The sequence below is a fragment of the Monopterus albus genome, unplaced genomic scaffold, assembly GCF_001952655.1.
Source record: "Monopterus albus unplaced genomic scaffold, M_albus_1.0 scaffold307.1, whole genome shotgun sequence".
Lineage (NCBI taxonomy): Eukaryota > Metazoa > Chordata > Actinopteri > Synbranchiformes > Synbranchidae > Monopterus > Monopterus albus.
Window position 1 is genome coordinate 48653 of NW_018128187.1, and position 14191 is coordinate 62843.

A 14191-nucleotide genomic window follows, 5' to 3' on the forward strand; every position below is an offset into this window, starting at 1 on the left:
AAAAAAGGGGGGAACTTCAAGATGACCAGTTTACATCCTGCACTACCTGCACAGTGTATTTACCAAGACTGCCTTCAGTGTTTACCAAGACCTGTCACATTGTGTACACACCGCAGAGACACTAATGTTTAATGGGTTTTCTTTCCACCATGTCTCACTTTCTGTTTCATAGCTGGTCAAATAAATGAAGGTGTTTTTCATGTTTCTCTTACTGTTCATTTGGAAAGTCAGTATTCCACCTTAAGGTTTCAGGGTGTACCCTGCCTGTTCTCACTTTTTTGGGCTCTTGTCACAGTGCATGAAATATTTTTAATCTAATCAAATGAAATGTTGAGAACTCCCAGGCGTGGTACTGTAGTTCAGTTGCTCAGAAGTCGTGCCACCTGCATTTCCACTTGGACCATGAATGGATGACAAGTGTAAGGCATTCACCTTACACACCCATGTACTGATATTCCCATAAGATTCTTGAGCTTGTCATCATTACAGGTGGGTGTGACCCTGAACTTAACTGGATTCCAGTTGAATTTTAATAGTAAAAAAACTTAACAGCTTCAGACTAAACAGATTTTGCTTTGAGTGAGTGTGCCATCTGCTGGATGAATGTGGGAATCACAATTTAAATGTGGGCTCTGTCAGACACCAAGGTCATTGCTGTATAACATATGCAAGTATATGAAAATTAAATACTTCTTTTTCCCCAGAGGTGATTTCTGTTCGGTTTTTGGTAGATATCACACTGACCTGTGTACAAGTGGTCATTTTCTGGTAAGTTTGTTTTTATTTGATGAAATCAAAAGAGGTACATTTCTCTTGATTTGACAGCTTTGACTGGTGGCCCAGTGCTGTCACTGCCAACAGTTAGGGCTCACCCTAACCTAAACAAAGTTGAGTTACCTGTTTTTGCTGAAGACAACTGTGCTGCCGCAGCTGGACAGGCATTTTTATGAGAACCCTGAATCAAAACAGCGTGGGCCACACGAAAACCCAAAACAGTGAGCTAAAAGGGAAGGAAAATCGCCTTTATTTGGCCAAGTATGTTACACACAAGGAATTTGTTTCCGGTACAGAACTGAGGCAGCCATCTGTGGCGCCAACTCACACCAATGGCTCTAACCACTGGGGGCAACTTGGGGGTTCAGTGTCTTGCCCCAGGACACTTCAACACATGGACTGCAAGCACTGAAATTCAAACCCCCTAGCCTCCGGTTGGCAGACGAATCCCACTGAACCACAGTAGCCCCCAATGCTAAAGTGTTTAGGGGAATTTGAAAAGGAAAATGAATGACAGATGTATTAAGCGATATATAGAATGAGTAAAAGCTGCCCAGCAAACTCACATCCTCTCATCTTTCTGTCTTTATTACACTTGAACAATCTGGACGCACTCGAGGAAGTGTTTGTTGTTTGTGCTCTTCAGATATGAGGTAAATACACATGTTTTTGTTGTTCTTTAAAGACCTTAAAGCAATATCACCAGTACCCCAAAAGTAATTTACCCAGTGGGTTTATTATTAGTTTCATACACACTGTTCTTAAACCCGCAAACCACAGTTACTTATTTTTTTAAGTCAATATACTGTATTTCCAGGAATATGAGTTGTATTTATGACAGTTGCTTTAAACTACATGAAAAAACACTATGCATTTCAGAGTCTCAGCAATAAAGAGCCCAATCTTTTTTCTGTCTAAAAGCTAGGCTATATTTAATTAATTTCATCTAACATTTTCATCTATGAAATCCATATGCAGACTGTGGAAAGCAGACCAGATATCAGAAGAAGAAAAAAACACAACTGTCAGTTCTTGAGATAGACTGAAGATTCACCTGAAACACAGAGTTTTGAAGTTATCTTCAGAAGGATCGTGTAAACATAAACCAATAAGACAAACTTTTGTTCATTCAGGGACTGCTTTTGAGAGTAATAGAAAAATAAGAAAAAATGGCACTGGCCAAGCCGGTGACCCGGCGAGGCTGCAATGCTTGTTTCATACCAGACAATAAAGCTGGATAAAACAGGCATTTTCTATCCTTTAAATCCTCACCACTAGGGGTATAAATGTAACATTTGGCCTGAGGATAGTGCCACAAAACAGACCATATTATTACCCAAACCCCATAGTGAGTCAGAAGGTTTGTTGAATCACAGTAATTAGCATGGCAGTCTTTGCATTTTCTTGGGTTAATGTTATTGATGCTAGACAAAAGATTATATACTAAACTCCTGTGAGATTTACACCTGTTGTGGTGCTTGCAATTGTGACAAAATTTATTTAATCAGAAATTTTTTTATGGTCATTTCAAATTTACTTTCAAAATTGAAAGGTAAATATTTTTTATTTACTTATTTATTTCAGACATTATATTGTATTTATTTATTGTAAATAACTTCTCGTGGTCAATTGCAGCATCATCACCTCCCACCAGGGGGCTGTGGCCCACACTTTGGGACACACCACCTCAGAGTTACCTTGCTCATTACATTAAAAATGAAATACGCACGCTCACGTTCTTTCTGGGAGTTAAATGAGAAAATCATTATCATTGTAATGTCTGTACAGTAAATATAAAACTATGTCATGTAGCTTAGGACAGGAGTTTTGTCATCACCATGAGGTTGCCAGGTTACTGCTGTAAAAATATAACCTGAAATTTTTATACAGATTAAACAAGTGACAAGTATCATGATAAGGAGTGTCTGTTCCCTCAAGCACAGAGTCAGACTAGCAGGCTTCCATCCTTTATGCTGACCTGACTGCCTGCTCTAGCTTCATATTTAGTGTATAGCTATGAGAGGATTATCAGTCTACTGTTGTTCACAACCTGCATTACTGATGGGTGAACGTGGACAGAGATATGTGAGGTTTCTGGTGGACCTTTATTCTGCTGCATGACTTTGCCAGTGTTAAAGCATTGTCAGGCCATTTTCTTACATCTAACATCAGTTTATGGAATATATAACATATTAACGAATCCTATGGAAGCACAGAAACAAACAACTTTGTCCAACTTCGGTTCAATTCAATTTAATGCAGTAGGATCTAAGCATACAATCACTCCCACAAGAATATTTGGTATGTTGAGCATTTACGTTACACTTTTTTGCACATTTGGCAATTACAGTCCTCATTTGAGAAAGCTGCATTTTGACACGGGTATAACCTTCGTATAATTATTGTGGGTCTGAAAAATTAACCTTTTAATGTGAATATGGGCATGTGTGAAAGCTTGTGTTTGTGTGTTTTCCCCTCATACACATGCCACACACACAGTTTCAACAAGGGCAATAAGCGCACAAAGTCAGCTCATCTGTAGAAACTGCTTATTCCAGCTGATGGAGTGTATAATTCCAACATTGGAATAATAATGATGGCATTGTAATTCAGATGGATAGAGTAGAAATTAGATTCTGGGCCTTTTTGCATATTGTCATTACTGGGTTCTGCAACATTTTCTTCGTGAAAGTGAAATGAATTGAAAGATGAGCTAGGTTTACACATCCAACTTGCTGAAGTGTCCCACAAATCTCACCTTGCAGCAATTTGTGAGTCGAACATAAATCTGAAGTGCATCTTAATTATATTCCAAAATGAAACAGTAGCGCGTGCACATGAAGTTAAGCATATGCATACACACCCACAGACACACAGAGCCAACCTGAAAACAGAAAGTAAATAGCTGCAATCACATTAAACACTCTAGCAATTACAGTGAGAACAAACAGCATTTCTATATGGCATTTCTTATAATGCCACTTCACGGCGTGCCCTAATTGTGCTCCATTTGCTGAAGAAAATAATCTATGCCACTCTCAACCAAGCACCGAAACAGCTAATCAAAGAGGCGAATTTCTCTTCTTTCCTGCATTCAAACCTGTCAAGTGTCTGAATGAATACTGAACATCTTAGTGTCATCTCAGGCTGTATATGAGAAGAATAAGACTTCGTCTTCCTTTTTATTCTTCCGCTTTCTTCAACTCGAAGCTGTGAGATTGCCTGCGGCAAGGGATTAGCTGAAAGAGAATTTCCCAGTGCGGATCAATAACGTATTGTGTTATGATTATTATTACTTAAGGGAATCTGCTGCTTTTTTCATTTTTATTGGGAGAGAGGGATAGAAGGAAATATGTGATTTCAGCCTTTGAGGGACAGAAAGGATTTTAGTGAGATAAGTATTTATTAACCATGACACCATTCTCAAGTCACCTAAGAGCTCTAGGCTACATATCACTGCAGTCCTAAACTGCAGGTCAGATTTTGCTATGTATTGGTAAAAATATGATGAGACATTTTCAGTAGTTTCTACATTGCTATTAAGGAGATGTGCAAAGTTAGTAATAAGTATGCTGAATAGCTCTAAAGAAACTGTATGGACTTTGACACACTGGCACATTATGAAAGCCAGGAATAGGAAAGTTTGGAGCTTTATTCAAAGTGACTGAGGCAAAAGCAAGGTTTCTAAAAATGATGCCATTTTAAGATACATATGTTACTGTATTGTGGCAAATATTATGGGAAAAAAACATAACTATGTATGGCACTAACCAACTGAGGGCTTTGAAAAGCTTGGCTTGTAAGGTCAAAGGGCAGAGATGCAATTTAGTTAGGCATTGTTTTCTAATGGAGACGATTCCATTCACTGATGATTTAGATTTTTCAGCTGACCTTTCTAGTACTTTGTGATCTAAAAGAGATTGTCCTTCCAAGAAAAACATTTACAGTCAAGAGACAGGGCCCTCTAGAGATTGCAGGAATTATGACGAAAGCAAACAAGGATGTGGGGTTATGTTATCGGTGTAGGGTCATGGGTGGAGGTTGGGGGGAAAATGGGTTAACAAAACAGCTTCTCCTTAAACTCTGTTAGATCATATTGCCATAATAATCCCTTCACAATAAATAAATGAAGTGCTATTGCCTGTACCAGGGAATGAATAAAAGGGAGTATTTGTCCCAGTCCCACAATTAAAAATGCAGTAGGAAATAAATTAGTTTTACTGTATGTTTCAATTGTACTTTAATAGGAAAGAAATTTTTCTGACAAGGTTTGTTAGTCAGTGAATTCAGAAAGAAAAATTTGCCCAAATTACATCTCACTGAAATTCTAGCAGTTGTGATGTTATCAAGTGTTGGGTATTAATTACCCAGTAGTGCTGTTGGTATATAAAATACATCTGCAAATACTTAAAAAAAGAATAAATACTGTGACAGATTATACTTTTATAGAGTATACTCTACATATCCACTAAACAAAAAGCTCATGATAAGGTTGGGTTGTACAATATGATATGCTTTAATAAATAAATATGCTTTCATTTCAGTTCTTACTTTAACCCGCATCCTGTTTTATTGTTTAGTCTTGCCTCTTGTTTTTTTTTTTTACCACTCCTTAGTTGGGTCAGTGGTGCATATGGAACTGGAAGATAAAATTAATGAGCCTCTGGGTATTTAAAAAATAGGATTCTGACATTCAGCTTTGTCCTTTTCTTGCTCTCTGCTTCACCACAGTAGTGACAGTTTAATCAGTCCTTCATTTAATGATTCAGTCAACTTTAAAAGGGGTATTTTCCCTTCCCAAACTGCTTCACACGGTAAGCCCTCTGATGGTCCTGATCATAATAAAATAAAGCCCTCTCAGCTCTGCAAACAGGGAGTTAGGCAATAATGACTTTGAGCAAGGATACTTTTGAGAGAGTGCTGAATAATGCCAACCTAATAAAATCCTTAGAAAATCACCTTGTATCCCTTGAGTGGTTACCTGGTCCAACATCCAGGGATTCACAGGGGATACCACTCAAATACAATTCCTTAATTGAGGCAATTTGTAAAACTAAAACAATCTAAACTTGGACCTATAGGGCATCCCATTTCAGAGAGAGAAAAGGTTGATCATAATCAGCACTGCACATTTATCCTCACATTTGACAGTGTTGCAGTTTAATCAACTGTGTAATCATCCTCAGACAGTGTTGTTTATGCCAGGGGGATGATCATGCTTCACACCCACTCAGGTTTTTTTGTACCAGATGCACAAATCAGATCTTCGTTGCCATCACAGATCTGTTGAATGAGTAACACTGAAGCTAAAATTTGATAATGCCTCATTGCAGTGGGAGAAAGCAATGCTGAAACCCATTCATTTCAAATGTAGCCAGCCTTATTGCCCTCTTTCATCTTCTGCCCCTCTTCCCTTTACCTTTGATCTTACATTTCTGACTTTGCGATCCTGCTCTGCTGCAACACTTACTGTAGACAAAGAAAAGAGAGAGAAAGTGTTAGGCTTTTAGTGGAAGATTGTAGACATGCACACAAAGGCATGAGTATTGTACACACACAATCTATATCATCAGCAGAACATCTGCTTGCCATCAAACGTGGCATCCAAGGCCGCTTGTTACTTGGATTGCATTAGCTTCCTGATGTTTCAGCTTTGATATGGCACAGCAGTGAACGACACATCCTCCTGCTACAGTGCCTGAAAGTATGTCCAAACAATACAAGTGTCTTCCTGGCTGCCTGGATAATCAAATGAAGACAGATGATACGCCAAAACTCCTGTAAACATCGTCTCTCATGAAAACTCCCTAAAGTTAAAACTGTTACTTTCTGTGCTTGATATTGCAGGCTATTACATACTGTCACTTGAGCAACAGACATTTTGTTTGTCTTCTCACTCAAGAAACTTCAAGGTGTTAGAGTGAGATAAGTGGAGCGGCTTTATTTTACTTCAGGGAATGTTGCATCATGTCTCTTCATGTTGAGCACATCAGTAATCTGTTGCCATTGTCTTCTAGTCGCCATTATCTAAATTAATTTGGTGGTTAAATATTTTGTATGAAATGAATGTGATACCATTTTCATTATGCTACATGACAGTTTTTCATAATGCATATGCAAAAGTATAATACATAGCTGCACAGAGGTTGCTTGCATGCATTTGTGTGTGTGGTTTTTTTGAGCTGACTATGTTTTTAGTGTGTGAAGAAAGGGAAATGGGGCGGCACGGTGATGCGGTGGCTAGCACTGTTGCCTTACAGCGAATTCAAACATTGTGCTCAACCTTTCTGTGTGGAGTTTGTTCTCCCTGTACCCTCTGAGGTTTTCTCTGAGTACTCCAACTTCCTCCCACAGTCCAAGGACATGCAGGTTTGTTTAACAGGTGACTGTACATGTGAGTGGTTGTCTGTCTCTGTGTGTCAGTCTTGTGATAGAATGACCGTACATGTGGTCGCTCACCTTGTTTCATTGTTTGCTTGCCCCTCCGTTGGCAGTTGGCTGGATCATCTTCTCCACTGTTTTTCTGGGGGGTTGTGCTGCCTGTCCCGCTCCACCATCTGTGGGACCTTCCATGTTTGCCACGTCTTTCTCGGTGGGCTGCAGCTGCCTTGTCAGACACTTCACTTTGGCTCTGCCTACTTCCTCCTTTGTCCTCCAGCTGTGTCCAGTGCACTATGACAGTCTTCTTCTCTGTTCCAGCGAACAAGCACAGCTTTGTGAGTGAAGTACACCTGACTCCTGCATCAGGTTAGGCTGCTGTTAATAACAAGCTCACAGATGGATTTATAACGTCTTTAGAACTCACGGGTTGAATGCGTATATTTGGGATGTTCCTAATAACATAATTTCCATCTCAGTAGATTTTGGGGTTTTGGAAGACAAAGATTCTAGAGATTCTAGATATTCTAAATACCAGGATGCATTTTCTGATCCCCATTTTTTATTATTTCACTAATTTACCCAGGACCGGATAGAAAGCTTTGGTGGGCCGGATGTGGCCTGTGGGCCACCAGATGACTATCTACAGTGCCTTGCGAAAGTATTTGGCCCCCTTGAACTTTGCGACCTTTTGCCACATTTCAGGCTTCAAACATAAAGATATAAAACTGTAATTTTTTGTGAAGAATCAACAACAAGTGGGACACAATCATGAAGTGGAACGAAATTTATTGGATATTTCAAACTTTTCTAACAAATAAAAAACTGAAAAATTGGGCGTGCAAAATTATTCAACCCCCTTAAGTTAATACGTTGTAGCGCCACCTTTTGCTGCGATTACAGCTGTAAATCGCTTGGGGTATGTCTCTATCAGTTTTGCACATCGAGAGACTGAAATTTTTGCCCATGCCTCCTTGCAAAACAGCTCGAGCTCAGTGAGGTTGGATGGAGAGCATTTGTGAACAGCAGTTTTCAGTTCTTTCCACAGATTCTCCCAAGTCAAAGTCCAGACCTGAATCCAATCGAGAATCTGTGGACAGAACTGAAAACTGCTGTTCACAAATGCTCTCCATCCAACCTCACTGAGCTCGAGCTGTTTTGCAAGGAGGAATGGGCAAATATTTCAGTCTCTCGATGTGCAAAACTGATAGAGACATACCCCAAGCGACTTACAGCTGTAATCGCAGCAAAAGGTGGCGCTACAAAGTATTAACTTAAGGGGGCTGAATAATTTTGCACGCCCAATTTTTCAGTTTTTTATTTGTTAAAAAAGTTTGAAATATCCAATAAATTTCGTTCCACTTCATGATTGTGTCCCACTTGTTGTTGATTCTTCACAAAAAATTACAGTTTTATATCTTTATGTTTGAAGCCTGAAATCTGGCAAAAGGTCGCAAAGTTCAAGGGGGCCGAATACTTTCGCAAGGCACTGTATGTTGTAAACCGTAACACAGAATGTAGTCTCAATTTACACACAGGATGAGCCAATTTAAATATGTGGCAGAGTGGATTTGAAGCATGTCAAATATTTTGAGCTATTTCCATAAATAAAATCTGTTTGAATGTCTCTAAGTTTTTGTAAGTGTGCTATAACTTTAATGGGACAACCTTGAGAGCCTCTAACTCACACACTCGTGATCCCCATTGTATATTTCTATATATGTACACAATGGTCATTGCACATTAATTTATGTGATGCAATCAATATAAAAGCCAGTTGACTGATTCTTTAAGTTTAAGTGCTCCTATAAAAGTTTTATTGAAAGTGTTCAGAGTTCATTTCAGAGCCACAGCAACACTTCTGATCTGACAGGATAGGTTTAAAACCGCAGATTTCTACAGTGTGTGTTAGCCTTTATTATGGAGCTTGTACACATAAAAAGTGATGGGAGTTCCCGTGTTAAATGCTGAACAAAAGCTCATTCTAAATTAAAGTAAAATAAAGATTGGTGTTAGTTTTCTTAGATGAGAAGACAAATATCACTGTTATGTCAATCTGCTAAATACAGTATGAGGCGATACATAAAAGACTGTTAGCTTAGCTTTACAAAGAGATCGATTTATCAGTTTGCATGACTGTGGTATTTGCAACTTAATCTGTTAAATCCATGATTGGCTTGTCTTTGTCTTTTCTTGTCGTGTTTGTTTATATTGACTTGTGTTCTGAGCTGGTGAATGACTCATTGAAAAGACAAAACACAAATAACATCATTCACGGAGCTGGTATGAGGACAAAAGCTGGCCCATTATGGATATTATACAAACACTGACTTACACACAGAGACCTGATATGTGAGAACAGCAAATAACAGTGCTTTCTGGGATTTCACTGGAAAGTGTATTAAAGTTATGCGTATTAATTTCATAGTACTATTCACCGTACATTTTTAATTTTTAATTCTCAGTTACATACTGTATGGACACATCAGTATAGTTTTAAAACAAACTTGTAAATACCCTGAACTCATTTTTTTAAATAGCTGAGACTTGACGTGTTCATTAGTGAGCTTTAGTGCTGTTGGTAGGCAGATTTTTTGTACCTTTTGACAGAACAAGCTAATTATCTGCTGGTGGTAGCTTCATATTCACTGTTTTAACCCTGTACTGATGTTTGACAGCACTCACCCAAATTCTGAAGGCATTTCCTAAATCCTTATAAACTCTTCTAAGGACATGGAATTAAAAACAATCAGGTCTAGTCTGGGAAAAATACAAATTTAATCAGTTTCTCAGCTGTGTCCATTAATCTTACTAAAACAAAGATGGTGACAGGAAACATGGAATGACTCAATACATACACAACTCACAGAGGGTGTAACAGCACAAGGGAGATCAACACAGCAAAAACAATTTTGGGCCTAGTGCCCCCCAAGAGATTATCCGGCCATGCCTTTTACATACGCTGGCATTCAATAATATATTATGGTCATTTAGGATTTCTAACCCCTGTGAGCTGTGTTCATCAGTGTGCAACAAACATTTGCAATTTTTTTTGTCACTACCTCAACCTCAGTAGCCTTTTATAGTTCTGTTGTTTTAGATGGACAATTTATTGTAAAAGAAATTTTTAATAATTAAAAAAAAGCTCATTTGAATGGTTTTTATTCCCTGGCCTATCATTGTCTGACAGTTCCACATGATTGTTTTACTTTTTGAATATTTGGAGTGTTTTATTCCTAAATAGCCAGTATTTTAGCTCTCCACAAACTGTACTAATGAAGCTGAACAAAACAGTCACCATCACATAGCAGACTATTCTTCTCCCTGGAGGTGGGGAGTGCCGCCTGCAACATCAAGCACCAGAGCGGTGGCTAAAAAAAAAAAAAAAATCCCAGACAAAAGATAAAATGATGAATGCACCACAGAAATGGAGGTCTAATTTTCCCTCAGTATGCACTTTGTTTGCCTAATTAATTTGCTTTAGTTCAGGCACTTTGCCCAAATGCAGTTAGCTAGATGGGGTGTGGAGTTAAGGGGAGGCTGGTGGAGAGAGGCGCTACTGTATTGGCTTTCTTGTCTGTTTTTGAACCTTCAGGAATGTGTGTCTGTGTGCTACTGTGCTTGTACTGTACTTTAGAAACTCCACTGGGCTTTCTTTTTGGTCCAGTAATTTATCTGACAATAAAATACATAAATTCATTGATAAATAATTGTGCCTTAATTTGTTTAATTACAAAAACACAGGCTATGTCTCAGTGAGTGTTCCTTCTGGACTGATGCTGCTTGATTCTTTGTGAGAAAACACTTCTGTTTGATTGAACGAGAGTCCAGGGGGACCCTTTCTTTTTTTTTTTTTTTTTTTAAATAATTTTTTCATAAAATACACATTCTCTATGGGGCACTGGGAGTTTTGGGTGGGTAGCAGCTGCAAAGAGACTGCAGAGAGGACTGTAAGACTGCAACTGTGTATCCTGGTTTTTGAAACTGATATTTGTCAATTTCACTTTTTAATGCACTCACTTTAATCAGTTTATTTGAAGCTATTTTTACAGTCACACATATATTGTATTTGTAATGTATTGCATTTTTATGACAGTGATCAGCTTTTCTCTGTCCTTAGTCCCTGCACAAACGGGTATTCAGTTCTGAGGAATAATTTGATTAGCGTTGTTCACAGCACTCACATTCATTTGTCACAGAAAAGTACAGGTGTTACTAATAACATTTCTAACTGCTTTGTTCAATTCCAGCAACTGAGTATGTTAAATTCAAGGCCAGAAAATGGTTATGAAAATGGTTGGTAGTAACATAAAATAAACTGTATGTTTAATTAATGCACCAAAATATCAAAACCTTATGTTGCTTTAATAACACCTGGTGCTAAATTCCATTTATCCACTTCTCCTCTCTGTGCTTTCTTCTCTCCATCCTGCTCCCTGTCAGTGAATTGCTCTGGCTATTGATTCTCCCACAGGGGATGATTAGCCCTAACCTGTGTCAGAGTGCGAAGTCAGGGCAGTGATAATGCCTTCACTCAATGCACAATAACAACTCAGGAGCCCCAGGAGCAAGTACTAGCTGCTCTGTGTGTGCTAGCATGCTAATTTGCAGAGACTTGTGATAAATGCATGCTGTCATTCCCACTCAACAAACTCAGCCTCTCAGCGGTGCTGCAACAAGGGGATCCAATACGCCACACCAAACCAATGGGATTGTTTATGCAGTACTTATATATACTATACAGGCTACTGTATGTGCACACATGCACACTCAGTTCTCTATAAACCCAGCTGCAAACAACACAGCATAAACAACACCTTCCTACATACACAGCCAGATCCAGCATACCTCTGACACCTCATTGGTCTTCATCTGTCCACTTGAGAGGTACGTTCAGTCCTGAAATTTCAGCTGTAGGTCAATCTCCCCCAGTTCAAATGAGCCCAAAGCTGGCCTGGACTGAACCTGAACCAAAGCCCAAGTCCATGTGCAAAATTAAAATTCTCTCTCTGTCCTCTTACTCACACATACACACAAGGTACACAAAAGCTGCGGGGTAGACTTGTCACAATCTAAAAATTCATTCAGTGTAAGAGTACAATAAATAAAGTGTCTGTTCTGCTGCTGAACTGGCCTATCCATCATAATGAAGAGAGCAGTTAAAGTATAAATAGTATAAAAGAGATAAACAGTGGTCAGGCAGCTCTTGCCATGCATTAGTTAGCCAGCCATCACGGACACAGACAAGATGGTTAAATCTCTGGGCACTGATAAATGCACACTCGTAAATAATAATAATGGTCAACATGTGCATTATAAATCCAAACTCAGTGACCACTGAAGAGAAGGTTGACAAAAGGCATGCTGATAAACATTAGCCAAATTTTTGCACCCATCTGTAAATCCAGAATAAAATATCATGGGTGACTGACAAATGGGAAACTGTTAAAAATCCCCTCCTTTATATACAGTACACTACTTTTTATAGTGTCAGTAAATAACATTCCAACACACAATCAACAGTCAGGAGGGGGAGTAGAAGAGTTTTGCTGAAGAGTGATGCACAAAAGATGAAGTCAGGCAAGGATAAATATACACTGTAAAGAGGATATATTTATTTAACTGCAGTTAATGTATTATTCTGCTGCTTTTTGTTATCAATCCATAATGCCTGCACTGTTACTCACAGTTTCACAGAATTTTGCTGTTTATTTTACAGGTTATCTCTGGTTTACAGGTTATATTTGATTCCAGATCTGATGGCTGTTTTAATTTAACATTGAAAACCCAATTTAATGCATATTTTTACCATAACTTGTTCTGTAATAAAGACAGAACCCTGAAATATTCAGGTAAGATGCACTGTATAACTGCCTATCGTATTGTTAGGTATTTTTAGTGAGATAGAAATTGGATAGATACTTTATGTATTAGAAATGTTTAGTGGAGATAGGATGTCTAGTTAGACTGTTAAATGCTTAGTCATGCTCATGAGTTTCTACAGGCTACATCTGGTCAAGGATAACTAGAGAGAAGAGTTGATGACTGTCAGCAGACAGGGTGTTTAATATTATTATTATTATGATGTGTATAACTGTAGCCTTAGCCATAATATGTTCTTATGTTTAAGTCACGACATGTACTAGAGGTCGTGAGAATGTTTTTAGTTACATACCACTTAACCAACAGACACACACATTCACACATTGATTTGCTTCATGTTTTGACTACTGCTATGGCCAGCTGCAAAGCAGGTAAGAGAGACGTCTCGGTTGACGTTTCTGTGTAGTATGGGGCTAGCCCAACCGAAGAGATATAATGTATAGGCCTGTTTTGGTTCAGGGTCTTTCATCTTTCATCTGCCTGCGAGCAGTTTGGAGGTGCAAGATACCTGAGCATGTAATGTTAATTTTACCTGTGATCCTTTGAATAAATCAGCACTGTTTTGAAGTTACTTGGACTGTCTCATCCCTCAGAGTTAGCAATGGTAAGAAGAACCAAAGACCAACAGTATCCTTAAAGATGATCCAGATGCTTCCATACAGGGCATGAGGGGCCATGACTGGTTTGATTATTTAAATAAAATGCTCTAGCCTACACAGTTACAGACCCTAATTGAGCTGAGCACCTATGAGAGACTCTGGAAGGAAACAGTAGCCTCGAATGCCATCATTAAGATTCAGCTTGAGGGGATATCTTTGGTGAAGGATGTTCATCCCTGCAGTAGATTTAGAGAATCTATGACAAGCTATTCTTGCGGCTCGTTGTGACCTTGCAAAGACAATGTGTGTTTTTCCTTTTATTTATCACACATTTATCTAAATAAATCCTCCTATAAGCCATGAGGTGATCACTACAAGCATCAGTAAAACACAGGGTTTGCTTATTTATTGAATTTGGACAAATGTGTTATGTTATGTATTGAAGGTACATTATAATGGGAAAATGCAGGGTGTGCGTTTCTACACAGAGAAATACAGTACAAGGAGGATATGTTGGCAGTGTTGGTACCTGGCATCAAAATGAAGCTGCAAAGGGA

General features: G+C 38.6%; 1 long non-coding RNA gene across 1 annotated transcript in view; it reads right to left on the reverse strand.

The window, feature by feature from the left end:
* Nucleotides 1-5855: 5855 nt before the first annotated feature.
* LOC109973829 (uncharacterized) overlaps nucleotides 5856-14191 on the reverse strand; it is an 84540-nt gene continuing 76204 nt past the window's right edge. Inside the window, exons 2-3 of the long non-coding RNA XR_002276882.1 lie at nucleotides 7234-7464; nucleotides 5856-6243 (exon numbers count right to left, since the gene is read on the reverse strand). This is a non-coding gene — a long non-coding RNA (uncharacterized LOC109973829). The remainder of the gene's footprint in view (nucleotides 6244-7233; nucleotides 7465-14191) is intronic.